A 20,235-nucleotide genomic window follows, 5' to 3' on the forward strand; every position below is an offset into this window, starting at 1 on the left:
AGGAGAACTACAAGTCCCAGCAGGGCCAGGCAGACATTAAACATGGTGGTTGGGGGTATGTGGGGAAATTCTTTCTCTAAAACCAAAGATATCACAGAAAAGGGAACAATGTCCTCCTCGCACTTCATTCACTGATTGGATTAGAGCCATGGCTGTCAATCTATGGGGTACAATGGGCATCTGATGTGGCCCCTGACATCACCAAAGGGCCACACATATAATATTCAGTATATGTAATACTAGAAGAGACGGGTGATGGTCAGAGACTGAGGACATAACACAGGATGTGATGGTCAGAGACTGAGGACATAACACAGGAGGTGATGGTCAGAGACTGAGGACATAACAGAAGGTGATGGTTAGAGACTGAGGACATAACACAGGAGAGGTGATGGTCAGAGACTGAGGACATAACACAGGAGGTGATGGTCAGAGACTGAGGACATAACACAGGAGAGGTGATGGTCAGAGACTGAGGACATAACACAGGAGAGGTGATGGTCAGAGACTGAGGACATAACACAGGAGGCGATGGTCAGAGACTGAGGACATAACACAGGAGGTGATGGTCAGAGACTGAGGACATAACACAGGAGGCGATGGTCAGAGACTGAGGACATAACACAGGAGGTGATGGTCAGAGACTGAGGACATAACACAGGAGGTGATGGTCAGAGACTGAGGACATAACAGAAGGTGATGGTCAGAGACTGAGGACATAACACAGGAGAGGTGATGGTCAGAGACTGAGGACATAACAGAAGGTGATGGTCAGAGACTGAGGACATAACACAGGAGGTGATGGTCAGAGACTGAGGACATAACACAGGAGAGGTGATGGTCAGAGACTGAGGACATAACACAGGAGAGGTGATGGTCAGAGACTGAGGACATAACACAGGACAGGATGGTCAGAGACTGAGGACATAACACAGGAGGTGATGGTCAGAGACTGAGGACATAACACAGGAGGTGATGGTCAGAGACTGAGGACATAACACAGGAGGTGATGGTCAGAGACTAAGGACATAACACAGGAGGCGATGGTCAGAGACTGAGGACATAACACAGAAGGCGATGGTCAGAGACTGAGGACATAACACAGGAGATGTGATGGTCAGAGACTGAGGACATAACACAGAAGAGGTGATGGTCAGAGACTGAGGACATAACACAGGAGAGGTGATGGTCAGAGACTGAGGACATAACACAGAAGGCGATGGTCAGAGACTGAGGACATAACACAGGAGGTGATGGTCAGAGACTGAGGACATAACACAGGAGAGGTGATGGTCAGAGACTGAGGACATAACACAGGAGGTGATGGTCAGAGACTGAGGACATAACACAGGAGGTGCTGGTCAGAGACTGAGGACATAACACAGGAGGTGATGGTCAGAGACTGAGGACATAACACAGGAGGTGATGGTCAGAGACTGAGGACATAACACAGGAGGTGATGGTCAGAGACTGAGGACATAACACAGAAGGTGATGGTCAGAGACTGAGGACATAACACAGGAGGTGCTGGTCAGAGACTGAGGACATAACACAGGAGGTGATGGTCAGAGACTGAGGACATGCTACAGGTTTGTTTACAGACTGGGGACATTCTGCAGAAGAAAGTGAGAGATGGGGAAATACTACAGGTTTGGTTGGTCTCTTACTGTCTTCTGTAGCATGTCCACAGTCTTTGTGTCTTCAGCAGCATGTCCCCAGTCTTTCACTGTCTCATGCGGAATGTCCCCAGTCTCTCACTGTCTCATGCGGAATGTCCCCAGTCTCTCACTGTTTAATGCGGAATGTCCCCAGTCTCTCACTGTCTCGTGCGGCATGTCCCCAGTCTCTCACTGTCTTTATCACAGTTTCTCACTGTATTCTTCAGCATGTCCTCAGTCTCTCACTGCCTTCTATGATATATCCCTAGTCTCTGTGTCTTCTGCAGCATGTCCCCAGTCTCTCTGTCTTCTGCAGCATGTCCCCAGTCTCTGTGTCTTCTGCAGCATGTCCCCAGTCTCTGTGTCTTCTGCAGCATGTCCCCAGTCTCTGCGTTTTCTGCAGCATGTCCCCAGTCTCTCACTGTCTTCCGTGACAGACATAGACAGAGACGTGTCGCAGAAGACAGTGAGAGACTGGGGACATGCTGCAGAAGACAGTGAGAGACTGGGAAGACAGTGAGAGACTGGGGACATGCTGCAGAAGACAGTGAGAGACTGGGGACATGCTGCAGAAGACAGTGAGAGACTGGGGACATGCTGCAGAAGACAGTGAGAGACTGGGGACATGCTGCAGAAGACAGTGAGAGACTGGGGACATGCTGCAGAAGACAGTGAGAGACTGGGGACATGCTGCAGAAGACAGTGAGAGACTGGGGACCTGCCGCAGAAGACAGTGAGAGACTGGGGACATGCCGCAGAAGACAGTGAGAGACTGGGGACATGCTGCAGAAGACAGTGAGAGACTGGGGACATGCTGCAGAAGACAGTGAGAGACTGGGGACATGCTGCAGAAGACAGTGAGAGACTGGGAACATGCTGCAGAAGACAGTGAGAGACTGGGGACATGCTGCAGAAGACAGTGGGAGACTGGGGACATGCTGCAGAAGACAGTGAGAGACTGGGGACATGCTGCAGAAGACAGTGAGAGACTGGGGACATGCTGCAGAAGACAGTGAGAGACTGGGGACATGCTGCAGAAGACAGTGAGAGACTGGGGACATGCTGCAGAAGACAGCGAGAGACTGGGGACATGCTGCAGAAGACAGTGAGAGACTGGGGACATGCTGCAGAAGACAGCGAGAGACTGGGGACATGCTGCAGAAGACAGCGAGAGACTGGGGACATGCTGCAGAAGACAGCGAGAGACTGGGGACATGCTGCAGAAGACAGCGAGAGACTGGGGACATGCTGCAGAAGACAGCGAGAGACTGGGGACATGCTGCAGAAGACAGTGAGAGACTGGGGACATGCTGCAGAAGACAGTGAGAGACTGGGGACATGATGCAGAAGACAGTGAGAGACTGGGGACATGCTGCAGAAGACAGCGAGAGACTGGGGACATGCTGCAGAAGACAGTGAGAGACTGGGGACATGCTGCAGAAGACAGCGAGAGACTGGGGACATGCTGCAGAAGACAGCGAGAGACTGGGGACATGCTGCAGAAGACAGCGAGAGACTGGGGACATGCTGCAGAAGACAGTGAGAGACTGGGGACATGCTGCAGAAGACAGTGAGAGACTGGGGACATGCTGCATGGCGCTAGTAGAAATCATTGCCATTACAACTCTACATAGGAATACTCTCGTATTCTCATACTCCACCCATTGGGCTCCAGGGATTGGAGACATCACAGGGAATGCAGTACAGCAATGGACTGACAGATGTCTCTCGCCTCGTTTATCGCCCGCTGTATGCTGTAGATGAGACAATTTTTCACAAGATATGACAAAGATAAGAGCAACATTCATAACAACTGTGTGCAAAAACTGTCAGAAAATAGCAAATTTATTTTTAGAAAACATAGACTGTGAAAAAACAAGTAAAATAAAAAATGGGAAAACAGCAGCATACAAATAACCAAATATAAAAAAAAATAAATTAACCAACTAATCTCCCCTAAATACACCCCCAAAACTCGCACCCTTCAGGGAGATTAGTTGTTACCCAAATTTTCAAATTTGCCTAATTTGACAATTTGCTTACAAAGTTTGCAACATTTCCTTTACAATGATATTGATTGGCAGTGATAAGTTGTAGCAAAATCCATTCCCCCCCCCAAATCACGCCTCTCATCCTTCAACACAACAAAGTAGAAAACCGTCCGTGGGACGGAGGCGGCCGACCGCGCACGGCGCGTTTTGCCGGGGACCTTCCCGCCCGCTGGTCATTCAGCCGTTCTTTTGTTTTGCGACACAAAGCCTTCTAATGCCAAACGAAGGAAGAAAAAAAAAGTGTTTTATTTATTCATCAGACATCTGCGTCGTGTGAGATAAGGGGTTGTAATTAGCGCCCCGGCCTCTCGGAGATCAATGACGCTCCAGAAATAGCGTGGAGCCCTCCGCTCTCACCCAGGTGCTCCTGACCTATCCAACCAATTAGGCGGCAATTAAACGAGGCGCCCGGGCGCCTGGCTGGCTGTCCTATTTATTGGCCTTGCTGCGGCTGATATTTATCTTACTAAATCATTTTTTTTTTAAATAAATATTTGTTAAATGTTTAGATGAGGAGCCAAGATGGCTTGGATGAAGAAAAAAAATAGTCCTTCAATGAGCACTTCCTCCATAAAGAGAGTTCTTATCCTTAAAGAGAACCAGTCACGGCTGGGGCCCATACAGAAGTCTCCATATGTACCCTTAAACCTGATCCCCGGCCTTCCTTTCAGTCTTGTGCAGGTGTACCGGCTCCTCTCCTGGACTGAAACGGCTTCTTCTGATTTCACCACACACTGTGAGCTTCTCGCCATGTGCATTGGAAGCTTCAGCAAGCATAGGTGTGCCCATCGCATTGCATTAGTGTGTGCACCCCAAAGCTCAAACTGACATGCATCTTCTTGGAAAAGAAAGACAAACAGACATGCATATGTTTGTGTGTGTATATATATATATATATATACACACACACACACACACACAGAGAACCCATGTGAGTGAGCCCTTAATTAAATTTATTTTAATAATAATTGTTTTACATTTTTAATTATTTTTACATTTTTTACATTAGACACACGGGGTGATTAGGGTGTGCCCAAACACACCCGACGCACCCAGTGCGCACATCTATAGTAGCCAATTCCTGGCTGGAGGACATCCAGCATCATCTAGATCAGGGATCTCCAAACTACGGCCCTCCAGCTGTTGCAGAACTACACGTCCCCATGAGGCATTGTAAAACCTCTGACATTCACAGACATGACTAGGCCTGATGGGAATTGTAGTTCCTGAGCAACTGGAGGGCCATAGTTTGGAGACCCCCTGATCTAGATCTTTCCTCCTCAGATTGACTGTCCATGGCCCGCCCCTTTCATTCATTGGATTTCAGTTATTTCAATCATGGAGGCTCAGCATCACATGTGGGTGTTACCTATGCAAATACAACCAGCCTAGGGACTCCCACTTCTCCAGACTGACACCCACCCATGAAGAAATTTTGATATTTTTATAGCTCCTCCCCAAGAGCACACCCACGGCTTGCATTAGGGCTGAAGGCTATTGAGAGGAGTACTGAGGCGGGGTTGATGTGATGTCTTCAGGAAGCTATGTACAGCACCCTGCTGACCCTTCCCCAGCTTTAAGCCGATCGTACACATGCAAATCTCATTATGGGCTTGGCCCCTTAGTTCCAGTGAAGAGAACTCTTAAGGCGTCAGCATACCAAGACATTTTTTGACAATTTCATGCCCCCAACTTTGTGGGAACAGTTTGGGGATGGTCCCTTCATGTTCCAACATGACTGCTCACCAGGGCACAAAGCAAGGTCCATAAAGACATGGATGAGCGAGTTTGGGGTGGAGGAACTTGACTGGCCTACAGCTCAAACTCATAGAACACCTTTCAAATGAATTAGAGTGGAGACTGCGAACCAGGCCTTCTCGTTCAACATCAGTGCCTGACCTCACAAATGCGCTTCTGGAAGAATGGTCAAACATTCCCATAGACACACTCCTAAACTTTGCGGACAGCTTTCACCAGAAGAGTCAAAGCTGTTATAGCTGCAAAGGGCGGGGCCAACTCCATATTGAACCCATGGACCAAGACTGGGATGCCATTAAAGTTCATGTGCGTGTAAAGGCAGGCGTCCCAATACTTTTGGTAATATAGTGTATATTAAATGGCTTGTGCTCATGTAGTTTGGTAAATCTAAAGGAGATTGTGCAGAAGTTGTACAATCACATATAATATATATGACCAGGTTCAGTTGGGGTGTGTGAGAGCCATACACACACACAAGGTCTGGAACTCCCCAAAGCCACTTGAACCGTTACAAGAAACGGTAGGAGTACAACACCCGAAAGTTAGACTTTGAAGAACTTTTTTTTCCATAAATTTATGCTCCATTAAAAAACCTGTAGCCAACATGTTTCGGGGGCTCATCAGCACTTTGTCAGGGCTAAAAATATTTGTTAAAGCTAAAAATGGGGGTTTGGAGGATACTGGATAAAGGGGCGTTCTTCTCAGGCATGCTTCCTGCCAGCTGGTTGGTGGAACCATTATGGTCGCTGCTCTGCACTCCTTGTCTCATAATGCTTTGTCTTATTGACTGTGGATCTTGACCATGATTTTCCATGAGGTACAGAACCCGGGGGGTTGGGTTAATGTCCTATGTTTACAGATGCACCATAAGAGATCCAGATATTGATCCATGTTCCTGAACATGGAGGATTATCGGAAAGGAAGGCCGTGTAGCGTACGCAATGGCTCAAGTAGTTTTGTTGCGTTGAAGACCCCATGTATGGAAACAAAAATCGCGCCCCCTTTTACCCAACTGGCAAGCTCCAGATACCCTCATTTAATGGCATTCTGTAGCCGTGCCGCCAAACCCAGAATAAACCTCCTTTCCTGACTGACACGAGTGGAGGAGTTAATCCAGTGTGCAATTTTGAAATATATTTATAGCCAAGACACATCCTGCTCGTTCTATTAAATGGTACAATGTCCCCGAAAAAAAGGAAAATATCTTCCTCGCGCTTAATGTCGAAATTAAAAAGCACAAAGGCAGGGGGCCTCCGACTCCTTAATAGTCTGAACGTTCTCCTCCAAAAATATATTATAGCAGCACAATAGTTTGCTACGCGGGAAAGTTTTCTGGGATGATTAGAAACGGATTTTAAAAAATGCGTTCCATGGTTTTAATTTTATGCATAGAGAATTAATGATCAGAACCCCTCGGAGACTCACTGTCAGCTTAACATATTCACAATGATTTAAAACACAGATGTTATTACCACTAAACCCTTTCACTGCTCGCCTTTTTCTTCTACCAGGGATGTCAGGAGATGGATTTCTTAGCCAAGAAAAAAAAAAAAAAAAAAGCAGATAAGTTTTTTTTTTTCTTTTTTTTTTTTTTGAGCGCTCTGAAAAAGGTTTCTCTGCCGTGGGAGGAAGTCAGAAAAAGTGTTCTACAAGTTCTACTTCTCCAGCCACTGCAGTTAAGGAAGAACTCCGGGCAAATGTAAAACTTCCATTTACTCAATGCTTTGTTGCTTTCCTCTCTTTTTTTTTTCTCTTTACCTTCTCCTCTCCTTTCCTTTTTTCCTTTCCTTTCCTTTTTTTTTTCCTTTCCCTTTTCCTTTCCTCTCCCCTACTTTCATCCTATCCTTTCTACTTATGCCTCTCTCCTGTCCTCCTCTCCTCTCTCCCTTCCTCTTTCCTCCCTCCTCTCTACTCCTCCCTTCCTTCCTGTCCACTTGTCTGCTCCTTTGCTCTCCTCCACTGTCTTCTCCTCTCCTTGTCCTCTCCTCTTCTCCCTTGCTTCATCTCCTGTGCTCCACTCTCTTTTCTGATTTCCTGCTCTCACCTCTCATCACCTCCTTTCTCCTCTACGCCCCTCCCACTTTTCTCTACTTTGCCATCTCCTCCCCTTCTCATCTGCCCTCTCCACTCCTGCCTTTTTCTCTTTGGTCTTCTTTCCTCCAACTCCTCTTTTTCCCTTTTCCTCTCTCCTCTTTAACTTTCATCTCTCTTTCTCTCTCCTTTTTCTATCTCCCATCTTCTTTGCTCCATTATCTCCCATCTTCTCCTTTCATCTGCCCTCTCCTGTTTTCTACTGTCCTCTGTCTTCTTCTCTCTGGTCTTCTTTCCTCCAACCCCTCTCCCCCTCTATTCTCCTCTCTCTCCCCTCTTCCCCTCTCTCCTTTCTCCTCTCCTCCTCCATTGTCCTCTCTCCTCCTCCATTCTCCCCTCTCTCCTTTCTCTTCCTCTCTCCTTTCTCCTCTCCTCCTCCATTCTCCTCTCTCCTCCTCCTTTCTCTTCCTCTCTCCTTTCTCTTCCTCTCTCCTTTCTCTTCCTCTCTCCTCTCCTCTCTGCTCCTCTCCTCTACACCTCTCTGCTCCTCTCCTCTACACCTCTCTGCTCCTCTCCTCTCCTCAACACCTCTCTGCTCCTCTCCTCAACACCTCTCTGCTCCTCTCCTCAACACCTCCATTCTCCTCTCTCCTCCTCCTCCATTCTCCTCTCTCCTCCTCCTCCATTTTCCTCTCTCCTCCATTTTCCTCTCTCCTCCTCCTCCATTTTCCTCTCTCCTCCTCCTCTCTCCTCCTCCATTCTCCTCTCTCCTCCTCCTTCATTCTCCTCTCTCTTCTTTTCTCCTCTCCTCTTCCTCTCTCCTTCTTCTTCTCCTCTCTCCTCCTCGCCTCCTCTCTCTCTTCTTTTCTCCCCCTCTCCTCTCTCCACGCCTCTCTCCTCTCCACCTCTCTACTCCTCCTCTACTCCTCTCTCATCTCCTCTCATCTCCTCTCCTCCTCTCCTCTCTCTCTTCTTATCTCCTCCTCCTCCTTCTTCCTCTCTCCTTTCCCCCCTTTCATCTGTAGCAAGGTATTTGACCTCTTTTGGTCTAGTGAGAAACTCCAAGGCCAAAGAAAGCTGACATCCTTCAATATGTGGTGGGTTGTGAGGCATAGTGGGTGCAAAGAAGGTAAAAGTCATTGGGCTCCAGACACTTCTTGGATGTAAAAGAGGTTTTATTTCTTTTGACAGTCCTTTTTATATATTTTGGGGAGAAAGAGGGTTAGGGCCAGGACACACTTAGACAGTTGCAAACTCAATTGGCAGACTCCGAGACTTCAATAGGAGAACAGCTGTGCAGGGAAAGGCCCCATCAAGAGGCCACATCTGCACTTTCAGGAATACTGTCTCCTATGGTAACAGTCCTTCAACAGTTCCTAACTCAGCGTAACAGTTCTTTTAGCTCCACTGCAACTGCTCCTTGTAGTTCTTCAATACTGAGCTCCTGGTCTCTCACTGGACTCTCTGATTCACTGACTCTGAATCCCTTGAGCTCCTCAAGGCTTTTGCGGTGGTATCTCCCTCAGGCGCCACCCACACTTCCCTGCTGGGTCCCTAGCTTGGCACTCCAGATACTTCTCAAGCTTCACTCCTGCTGACCGGCTCAGTCCCTGGCTTGACACACAAGGCTGCCCTGCAAGCGTCTCCTCCGCGGGTTGGGTCCCTGACTTGATCACCGCCTGAAGTTTCACGATTCTCCACCGCGCCCTTCGGTGAGAATGTGGTTCCGGTACTTGCTTCAGTTACTCACTGTGGTCCCTGGTAAAGGCGATCGGTCCCTTCACAGCGACAGCTTCCCCTCTACCTCCGACCAGGACAGGTTCTCCGACCAGCAGAACCGTCACTTTTGGTTGGACTGCAAGCCGCAATCCCAACCCTGTGCTGCCCTCTTACTTCTGGATAGGCCCTCTCATAGCCCTCGCAGCCAGATGCCCTCAGGATAGGCCCAACCTCCGGACTAGCAGCCCGGGGCGCGCGACACAGGTCCACCCAGATGGCAGTCCGGGTGGCACAGAACATAGATCACCTGACCTCACCCCCCAAATATGTAGGTTCTCCCAGCAGGCCAAGGGATTCAATTAATCCCCTGCCCATTGGCTGAGATACCCCATATACCCATAACCTGACCTTGGGTTGTCCTTCTCATATCTAGTACCACCAAGTACCCGGCCACCTAGTGGTAGAAGAGAAAAGTGCAACAAGGCCAAACTTAGGGAGAAATCAATAGACCTCTATCAATCGACCAAGATAACAACTCCTGGCAAGTAAATTTGTGAGGAGCTCCCTGACTAAACTACAGGGCGCTACATGTCTATCTTCTCTCCTCCTCTCTTTGACCTCTCCTCTCCTAATCCTCTCCTTCTCCTCTCTTCTCCTCCCTCCTGTCCTCTCTTCTCTCTTCTTTTATCCCCCTCTCTCCTCTCTATCTCTCTTGTCTCCTCTCATCCTCTCTCTCCTCTTCCTCTTTTCCTCTCCTCACCTCTTGTTCTTTTCTCTTCCCCTCTCCTCTCCTCTCCTCTCCTCTCCATCTATATGTATTTTTACAAAATCTAGTAAAAAAGCCTTGATGTTTATTTACTTCTTAGCCATGACCTCTGTGTATATTCATTTCCCATTTATATTCAATTCCCATTACTCCAGTGGGGAGAGCCCACACTGCCTGCTGAAAAGAGAGAGATGACAGAGAGCCGGGATGAGTGACACTTTACCGGCACCGTTGTTTGGGCAGCACACAGAGTTCAGGAGGATTTGCAGTCATCTGACATGCAGCTGAAATGAGCGATTCCTTTGTTTCTTCTGCTAATTGACTTCTCCCCCTCAGGCGTTCCTAATTCTTCAATAAGTATTGTGGATTGCTGCAAAGATCCGCTGATGTCCATGTCTTGCTGGAGGGAAATGCTCTTGGCCTTGTCCTTTCTCTGATCTATGAAATACATGTGAGGTCCAAGTACCTCGGTCTCCTAGGATAAGCAGCCTGTAATACTGACATTACTATACACCCCACACCCTGAAGATCTCACCTCTCTTCTTCGCTCCTCAGGCTCTGACAGGTACAGGTAGGTGCGCTGGAAGTGGGTACAGGTAGGTGCGCTGGGAGTCAGTACAGGTAGGTGTGCTGGGAGTGGGTACAGGTAGGTGTGCTGGGAGTGGGTACAGGTAGGTGTGTTGGGAGTGGGTACAGGTAGGTATGTTGGGAGTGGGTACAGGTAGGTGCGCTGGGAGTGGGTACAGGTAGGTGTGTTGGGAGTGGGTACAGGTAGGTGCGCTGGGAGTGGGTACAGGTAGGTATGTTGGGAGTGGGTACAGGTAGGTGCGCTGGGAGTGGGTACAGGTAGGTGTGTTGGGAGTGGGTACAGGTAGGTGCGCTGGGAGTGGGTACAGGTAGGTGTGTTGGGAGTGGGTACAGGTAGGTGTGTTGGGAGTGGGTACAGGTAGGTGTGTTGGGAGCGGGTACAGGTAGGTGTGCTGGGAGTGGGTACAGGTAGGTGCGCTGGGAGTGGGTACAGGTAGGTGTGTTGGGAGCGGGTACAGGTAGGTGCGCTGGAAGTGGGTACAGGTAGGTGTGCTGGGAGTGGGTACAGGTAGGTGCACTAGGAGTGGGTACAGGTAGGTATGTTGGGAGTGGGTACAGGTAGGTGCGCTGGGAGTGGGTACAGGTAGGTGTGTTGGGAGCGGGTACAGGTAGGTGCGCTGGAAGTGGGTACAGTTAGGTGCGCTGGGAGTGGGTACAGGTAGGTGCACTGGGTGTGGGTACAGGTAGGTGCACTGCTCCCTGCATCTCCAGTTTACCCACTCGATCTGTCTTACAAATTTTGTGTATATAGTTAGATGTTAGTTGGGCTTTCTGTTTGTTAGATATTAGTCGTGTCTAGGGATGCACCCATATATCGGCGGCCGAAAATTGTGTTATTGGCATTTTGCCACCAAAATAGCCACTTGCCGACCTCAATACGTTGCGGTTTGATAGTGGTTTACCAAGGTTATAGCTGAACCTGTCAGTCATTACCTCGTTTTTGTTTTTTGTTTTTTTCAGCCGGCGACTGATTTTCTAATGAAAATCGGTCAGAGCGGCTAATTAGCCGCTGGATCGCTTTCCGAAGCAACCCGCCACTCGCCGATGTTCCTCGGGCTTACCGTTTTCACCAGCGAGGTTGCACGGCTGGTCATAGATGTTACCAGAGACCAGAACATTTCTGATCACCTCTATGATTTTGGAGGACCAGAGTGATGTCATGACGTCACTTCCGGTCTAGGGCCGACACAAACTTTTTTTTTTTTTTAAAAAGCAAAAGATCAATAAAAATTTGATCTTTTGCTTTTAAAGGTAAAGAAGAGATTTGGAGTCTTATAGACCCCCGATCTCTTCATAAAGAGGACCTGTCATCCCTTATTTCTATTACAAGGGATGTTTACATTTCTTGTAATAGGAATAAAAGTGATCAAAAAAATTAAAGGGACGATGTAAAAGTAAAAGAATTGAAATAAATAAGAAAGAAAAAAACATAAAAAAATTTAAAGTGCCCCATCCCTCCGTGCTCGCAAGAAGCGAACGCATGCGTAGGTCGCACACGCATATGTAAATGGTGTGTGTCTCTCAAATAAGCAGATAATTAACAAGTGGTCCAGATGACTGGAATAGGATGTGAACAGGCTGGGGCACTCCTTCGTCCAAAGATCTCCATGCTAACCAGCGCGGACTGCGGAAAGCGGAAGTGACGTCACCAGATGGGGGCGGCCACCTGTCTATGGTGTGGCCGGCATAAATTCCCCCTCCTCCAAATACAAATCCACCTTCTACTGAAATCCCCTTCCCAGCACAAATCTCTACCCCCCCCCCTTAGCTCTATTCCTCTCATTCTCCATATGCCCCCAAAACAACCCCCCCCCCCCCCCAAAAAATAAATAAATAAATAAATACATTCCCCCTCCTAATACAAATCCTCTACCCCTCAAATTTCCCCTCTGAGCATAAATGCCCCCCCCCTCCAAATACCCCCAAACATCCCTCCTAGCACAAATACCCCCCACCCCCCCTACCATATTGCTTTTTCTAGCACAAACCTCCCAAAATCCCCCCCCCCTAACACAAATCTTCTTCCCCTATTCCCCCTCCCAACACAAATCCTTTCACTCCTAGCACACCTCCCCAAACTTCCCCTCCTAAAATAATTCATCCCCTGTCACCCCCCCCCCCCCAAAAAAAATTCCCCCTCCCAACACAAATAAATCCCCCTCCCCCAACCTCCTTGTGGTCCCCCCCCCCGATACCACAGTGCCCAGGACAGCCGCCCCTCCTGCCCACACCTTGTCCTGGCACTGATGAGGGTGGGTGGGGAGGGCAATCTGCGACGCACAAGGTGATTGGGCCCAGGCACAACCAGACACACCCCGTGCACGCACCTGTGCACCCGCCTCCCCTGCCTACCCCTTGGCCCACCCTCGGGTGTCGTTCTGTAGTCCAGCAGGGTGTCGTTCTGTAGTCCAGCAGGGTGTCGTTCTGTAGTCCAGCAGGGTGTCGTTCTGTAGTCCAGCAGGGTGGTGTTCTGCAGTCCAGCAGGGTGGTGTTCTGTAGTCTGCAGCATTGTCAGCCTACTATAAGAAGTAAGGAGCTCGCTGGATTTCCGGGAATTTTCTGTATTTGCTGTATTACAGACAAACCATAGAAGTAATTTGCGTGTATTGTAGAGTGGTACTGAATATGTTTTTTGTTTTTTTTTTTTTGTTTTTGTTCCTTTTCCTCTTTTGTGTATTTCTGTCTAGACGTCTATTTAAATCGCATTGATTTGGAAAAGCGCTCTCCTTGGTTTAAAGGGAGAGAATAAAGAGGCAGATAATTCTGTGGGCTGGAGAGAAAACCGTACATTGTGAATATTGGCGTTTTTATGCGAGCGTCGGGCCGACAAAAGAAACGCCTAAATACATTGGTTGTCTGGAGGGCTATTAGATATAAAATAAAAGTCATCCTTTTTTTTTTTTCCTTCAAGTAACCTGGAATGAGGTGTTCAAGCTTTTCTCTGAAGTGCGTCCTTGTACGAATCTTCGTATTGATGGTTCTGGAGCGCGGTCAGGAACGGGGGGCGGTGCGAAGGACAGTGATAAACTTTCCATGTGAAAATCACCATCGCGTCTTCTAAAGAGGTGCTGCAAAATTAAGAAGGTAACCACTCGACCTCCGGAACATTTACCCCCCCCCCCCTTTTCATGACCAGGCCGTTTTTTGTGATACGGCACTGACAGTTGCGCAGTCCTGCGACGCTGTATCCAAATAACATTTATGGCACCCCCCCCTCCCCACATACCTTTTGTATTTGTTCAGCGCTGCACTTTTTACTTTTTTGCGCTATAAACAAAAAAAAGACCGGCAATTTTGAAAAAAACTTTTTGCTATAAAGCATATCCAATAAAAAAAAAAAATGTAAAAAATCTAATTTCTTCATAAATTGAGGCCAATACAGTGCCTTGAAAAAGTATTCATACCCCTTAAAATTTCCCACATTTTGTCATGTTACAACCAAAAACGTAAATGTATTTTATTGGGATTTTATGTGACGGACCAACACAAAGTGTCACATAATTGTGAAGTGGAAGGAAAATTATAAATATTTTACAAATAAATATGTAAAAAGTGTGTGTGTGTGTGGGGGGGGGGGGCATTTGTATTCAGCCCCCTTTACTCTGATACCCCTAATTAAAATCTAGAGGAACCAATTGCCTTCAGAAGTCACCTAGTTAGTAAATAGAGTCCACCTGTGTGTAATTTAATCTCAGTGTAAATACAGCTGTTCTGTGAAGCCCTCAGAGGTTTTTTAGAGAGTTTTAGTGAACTAACAGCATCATGAAGGCCAAGGAACACACCAGACAGGTCAGGGATAAAGTTGTGGAGAAGTATAAAGCAGGGTTAGGTTATAAAAAAAAATCCCAAGCTTTGAACATCTCACGGAGCTCTGTTCAATCCATCATCGGAAAATGGAAAGAGTATGGCACAACTGCAAACCTACCAAGACATGGCCGTCCACCTAAACTGACCGGCCGGGCAAGGAGAGCATTCATCAGAGAAGAGCCAAGAGGTCCATGGTAACTCTGGAGGAGCTGCAGAGATCCACAGCTCAGGTGGGAGAATCTGTCCACAGGACAACTATTAGTCGTGTTCTCCACAAATCTGCCCTTTATGGAAGAGTGACAAGAAGAAAGACATTGGTGAAAGAAAGTCATAAGAAGTCCTGTTTGTAGTTTGTGAGAAGCCATGTGGAGGACACAGCAAACATGTGGAAGAAGGTGATCTGGTCACATGAGACCAAAATTCAACTTTTTGGCCTAAAAGCAAAACGCTATGTGTGGAGGAAAACTAACACTGCACATCACCCTGAACACACCATCCCCACCGTGAAACATGGTGGTGGCAGCATCATGATGTGGGGATGCTTTTCTTCAGGGACAGGGAAGCTGGTCAGAGTTGATGAGAAGATGGATGGAGCCAAATACAGGACAATCTTAGAAGAAAACCTGTTAAGAGTCTGCAAAAGACTTGAGACTGGGGCGGAGGTTCACCTTCCAGCAGGACAACGACCCGAAACATCCAGCCAGAGCTACAATGGAATGGTTTAGATCAAAGCATATTCATGTGTTAGAATGGCCCAGTCACAGTCCAGACCTAAATCACATTGAGAATCTGTGGCAAGACTTGAAAATTGCTGTTCACAGACGCTCTCCATCCAATCTGACAGAGCTTGAGATATTTTACAAAGAAGAATGGGCAAAACTGTCCCTCTCTAGATGTGCAAAGCTGGTAGAGACATCCCCAAAAAGACTTGTAGAGAAAGGAGGTTCTACAAAGTATTGACTCCGGGGGGCGCCATACAAATGTACCCCCCACACTTCTCACATATTTATTTGTATCATTTATCATTTTCCTTCCACTTCACAATTATGTGACACTTTGTGTTGGTCTATCACATAAAAACCCAATAAAATACATTTACGTTTTTGGTTGTAACATGACAAAGTGTGGAGAATTTCAAGGGGTATGAATACTTTTTCAAGGCACTGTATGTATTCTGCTATATGTTGTTGGTAAAAAAAATCCCAATAAGTGCATATTGATCGGTTGCCGCAAATGGTATAGTGTCTACAAACTATGGGATATATTTATGGAATTTTTTTTTCTTTTTTATACTAGTAATAGGGGTAAACACAGCTTACTATGCTTCAGTGATGAATAGACACAGGAGCGATCGGTATGGATTACTATCTGTGTTCATTCAGTAAGGGGCTGGTAAACATGACATGTTCACCAGTGCCCCCCCCCCGTCCTTAACACAGGACCCTCAACGATCTCCCACCCCAGCTACAGCTGCCTTGGAGGAGGAGGGGAAGCCAACCAGCAGCCCTGGAAGAGGGGGGCACCCAGGATCTGTGCTGCACTGGGGGAGGGCACGGTACATGACGGGGGTTGGAGTGGAATGGGGAGGAGGATTGATTGATTTAGGATTTTGATTGATTCCTCCAGAAGCTCCCCTGCACTGCAGTAAGGGAGGAGGAGGAGGGACACCAGCCAGCAGCACTGCAGGGTGGGGGCGTCAGGGATCGGGGCTGCGCTGGGGGGGGGCAGTACAGGGCGGGCGTCAGAGTGGCATGCGCAGGGGGATCAGCTTCTCCATGGGTGCAATGCATGGAGAAGGGCCCACGTGCAACGCACACATTGAACCCATGGATGATACGCCACTGAGCCCAGCTGTGACTGGTTCTCTTTAATGATAAGAACTCCTAGCATGCAGACTTTCTATTCCTGCTCCTCTATCTATATTTAGTTATTCTTCATAAAGACCCCCACGGCTCGAGCTTTGAGGGCTTGTTCACACCAGGTGCGGTGTGGGAACATGAGCAAAATCACCCATTTTCTCACGCCGCACAAATACACGCTGCCTTCTGCAGACCCCCCTGCGGGTGCCATTCTTGATGGCACCCCCCCATGCATCTAGTGAACACATGCCCGTTTGCGTCTACCAACCGTACCATGTTTTGGTGAGGCGCCATTAGAAAACTCAACCCTACGCGTTTCATGCACTTGGACAGCCCAACCAAGTTATTTGGCTGCCCTAAACATCCTGCGCGGAAACATGCAAAAAAAAAAAAAAGGCGCGCATTCAGATGCCCTTCATGGCGTGAACAAGCCCCTAAGCCTATAATTACAACACAGTTGCCTATCAATCACCGAAATGCAAACCAAACGTAAGAGAAGTCTGGTGAACAAACGCTCATTGGCGCGCAGGCGCGGGCACACTACTATGTGCCCAAGGAGAAACGTATTGGCGCACGCATTGACGTGCGTGGGCGTGAGCAGGCGCTGGCGCACGGGCACACACACGTGCACGTACCAGTGCCAGACAGCCTATTTAAACCGAGCAATGACTTGAACACATTGCTGAGTGGTCTTTCAGCTTGTTCCTGGTTACCTGTGTCCTGATCCGTTTCCTGCCTACCTGTGTTTGACCCGGCTTTACCTAAACCCTCCTCTGGACTTCCGCCTGCCTACCTGTGACCTCGGCCTGTGTTTGACTCTGCTCCTGTCTTATGCTCCTGTACCTTGCTGCCCAAGCCTGTGTACCGAACCCGGCTTGTATCCTGCTCTGGTTTCAGTCTCCCGTTCCTGTACCTGCACTGCCCGGCTGTTGATGACCCCCTGGCCTATGTTCCGGCTACGCTCCTGCCTTCTGATCAAGCATCACCGAGTTCCCGTTTCCAGTGCCTGTCTGGCGATCTACGACCATCGGGTTCCTGTCAAGTCCCAGCTGGTGCCACCTGCTATAACCGGCCCTCGTGCCACTCTGTGCCCTACGCTCCCTGTCACCTCTATCGGGGGCGTTGGACAGGAGGTGCAAGAGGAGCCCCCCCTCTACAGCTCGATCTCCACCAGGTACATGGCACCAAGATCCAGCCAGGAATTCGGCACTTCTCTTCTCAGCAGCTAGAAGGCGTTAAATCTATCCCAAGGAAAACCCGAAGAAGAGCTAGCACTCTATGAAAGATAGATCTTCTTTACTGCAGAATACAGTCACCGGCGGGCGTCTGGAGGGCACACAGGTCCTCTTTGTGAAGGCAAATGTGTCCCGATCGTTTACGCTCATCAGCGTTATCCTTTAGCTTTCCGAGGCTTGGCCCGGCGAGCTGAAAATTCTGCGATTTTTTCTTTTTAACTTTCAGCAGATTGCCCGCGCAGTAAATGAGCTTTTTGTCTTGGGCGATTTATAATATTCAGGGCGATAATCATTTTTTTTCTGAGCCCGTCTAGACCCGTTGATGGGGCGCTCGCCGCTTTCCAGGTGGAAATAGATCTTCGTTCCCCCGCCTCTCCTCTGGTGTCGGCTCTTTAATGATTTAACAGATGGATGTTCCACATGTGGGCTTTGCCTTGTGCTTTGTCTCATTTTTCCAGTCTGCAGAATTTTTAACAGCATTAGGAGAGCGGATCGCAGAGGAAGTATCCCAACCCGCGGCTGGCGAGCCCGTCTAATACCTCGTGTCTGTAGAGCGGCGGTGGGTGGGGGTGGGGGGGGGAGACGTAATGCTGTCGGGGAAGGGGTGAGAAAAGGGACAGATTGTCTGTCTGCTCGGTGTGACGGCGGTGGGCATCTTAAATCTGACATGCATTACATGCGATATAAATTCAGTAATATGCAACATGCGCTGGTTTTGAGTCCAGAATTCTGCAGCAATAGCTATTATGTTAGAAGGGGGTTATTCTATCAGCTCATATCTATTGAGTGAATTAGGAGTTGAAGGCCCCACACCGTAACATTCAAGTCCAAATACAATTTTATTCCATTGATAATTGTTTGCAAACCATTGGAAAGACATGAATTTGTACTTTGATTCCTAACTGGATTATTCATTTTAGGAATGGGCCCAGGCATCTTCAAATCCTAGTCTGAACCCACTTTGGCGAGCCAGCCAGGAAGCTGGCCAATCACCAAATATGTGAGGCTGGGGCACAAGGGGCATGTATACACTATATTACCAAAAGTATTGGAACGCCTGCCTTTACACACACACATGAACTTTAATGGCATCCCAGTCTTAGTCCGTAGGGTTCAATATTGAGTTGGCTCCGCCCTTTGCAGCTATAACAGCTTCAACTCTTCTGGGAAGGCCGTCCACAAGGTTTAGGAGTGTGTCTAAATAAAACTGGTGCTCAGTCATGTTGGAACAGGAAGGGGTCATCCCCAAACTGTTCCCACAAAGTTAAGTGCATGAAATTGTCGAAAATTTCTTGGTATGCTGATGTCTTAAGAGTTCTCTTCACTGGAACTAAGGGGCCAAGCCCAACCCCTGAAAAATAACCCCCACACCATAATCCCCCCTCCACCAAATGATTTGGACCAGTGCACAAAGCAAGGTCCATAAAGACATGGATGAGCGAGTTTGTGCAGGCCAGTCAAGTTCCTCCAGGTTCAGCTCTTCTGGGAAGGCTGTCCACAAGGTTTAGGAGGGTGTCTATGGGGATGTTTGACCATTCTTCCAGGAGCGCATTTGTGAGGTCAGGCACTGATGTTGGGCGAGAAGGCCTGGCTTGCAGTCTCTGCTCTAATTCATCTCAAAGGTGTTCTATTGGATTGAGGTCAGGACTCTGTGCAGACCAGTCATGTTCCTCCACCCCAAACTCGCTCATCCATGTCTTTATGGACCTTGCTTTGTGCACTGTTGTGCAGTCATATTGGAACAGGAAGGGGCCATACCCAAACTGTTCCCACAAAGTTGGGAGCATGAAATTGTCCAAAATGTCTTGGTATGCTGACGCCTTAAGAGTTCCCTTCACTGGAACTAAGGGGCCAAACCCAACCCCTGAAAAACAACCCCACTCCATATTTTCCCCCTCCACCATTGATTTGGACCAGTGTACAAAGCAAGGTCCATAAAGACATGGATGAGTGAGTTTAGGGTGGAGGAACCTGACTGTCCTGACTTCCACCCGAAAGAACACCTTTGGGATTCATTCGAGTGGAGACTGTGAGCCAGGCCTTTTCGTCCAATGTGAGTGCCTGACCTCACAAATGCTCTTCTGGAAGAATGGTCAAACATCCCCATAGACACACTCCTAAACCTTGTGGACATCCCTCCCATAAGAGTTGAACCTGGAGGAACTTGACTGGCCTACACAAACTAGCTCATCCATGTCTTTAAGGACCTTTGTGCACTGGTCCAAACCATTTGGTGGAGGGGGGGATTATGGTGTGAGGGTGTCTTTGAAGCGTTGGGCTTGGCCCCTTAGTTCCAGTGAAGGGAACACTTAAGGCATCAGCATACCAGGACATTTTGGACAATTTCATGCTCCCAACTTTGTGGGAACAGTTTGGTGATGGCCCCTTCCTGTTCCAACATGACTGCGCACCAGTGCACAAAGCAAGGTCCATAAAGACATGGATGAGCGAGTTTGGGGTGGAGGAACTTGACCTCAACCCGATAGAACTGCTGGTTTCCCTTACCCGAGACAGAGACGGTGACGGCAGCACCCGAGAGCGATTAAAAAATAGGCTGGGGTGAAGACACCGCTTGATTCTAGGACAGGTAAGTGTCCTAATATTAAAAGTCAGCAGCTACAGGATTTGTAGCTGCTGACTTTTTTTTACATTTTTTTCTGAAGGAGGCTGGAGCTCCGCTTTAACACAACTCCTAAAGTGTTACTAAAAAAATTAAAAAAGGACGCGATCTAAGTGCAGCATATTATGTCTTTAATAATAAAA

The 20,235-nt window shown here is 48.1% G+C and overlaps 1 long non-coding RNA gene across 1 annotated transcript in view; it reads left to right on the forward strand.

The window, feature by feature from the left end:
• Positions 1–20,235, forward strand: part of LOC141113873 (uncharacterized) — a 235,118-nt gene that overhangs the window by 141,236 nt on the left and 73,647 nt on the right. The window lies entirely within an intron of this gene.

Source organism: Aquarana catesbeiana, linkage group LG12 (assembly GCF_042186555.1).
Source record: "Aquarana catesbeiana isolate 2022-GZ linkage group LG12, ASM4218655v1, whole genome shotgun sequence".
In the NCBI taxonomy this organism is placed as follows: domain Eukaryota; kingdom Metazoa; phylum Chordata; class Amphibia; order Anura; family Ranidae; genus Aquarana; species Aquarana catesbeiana.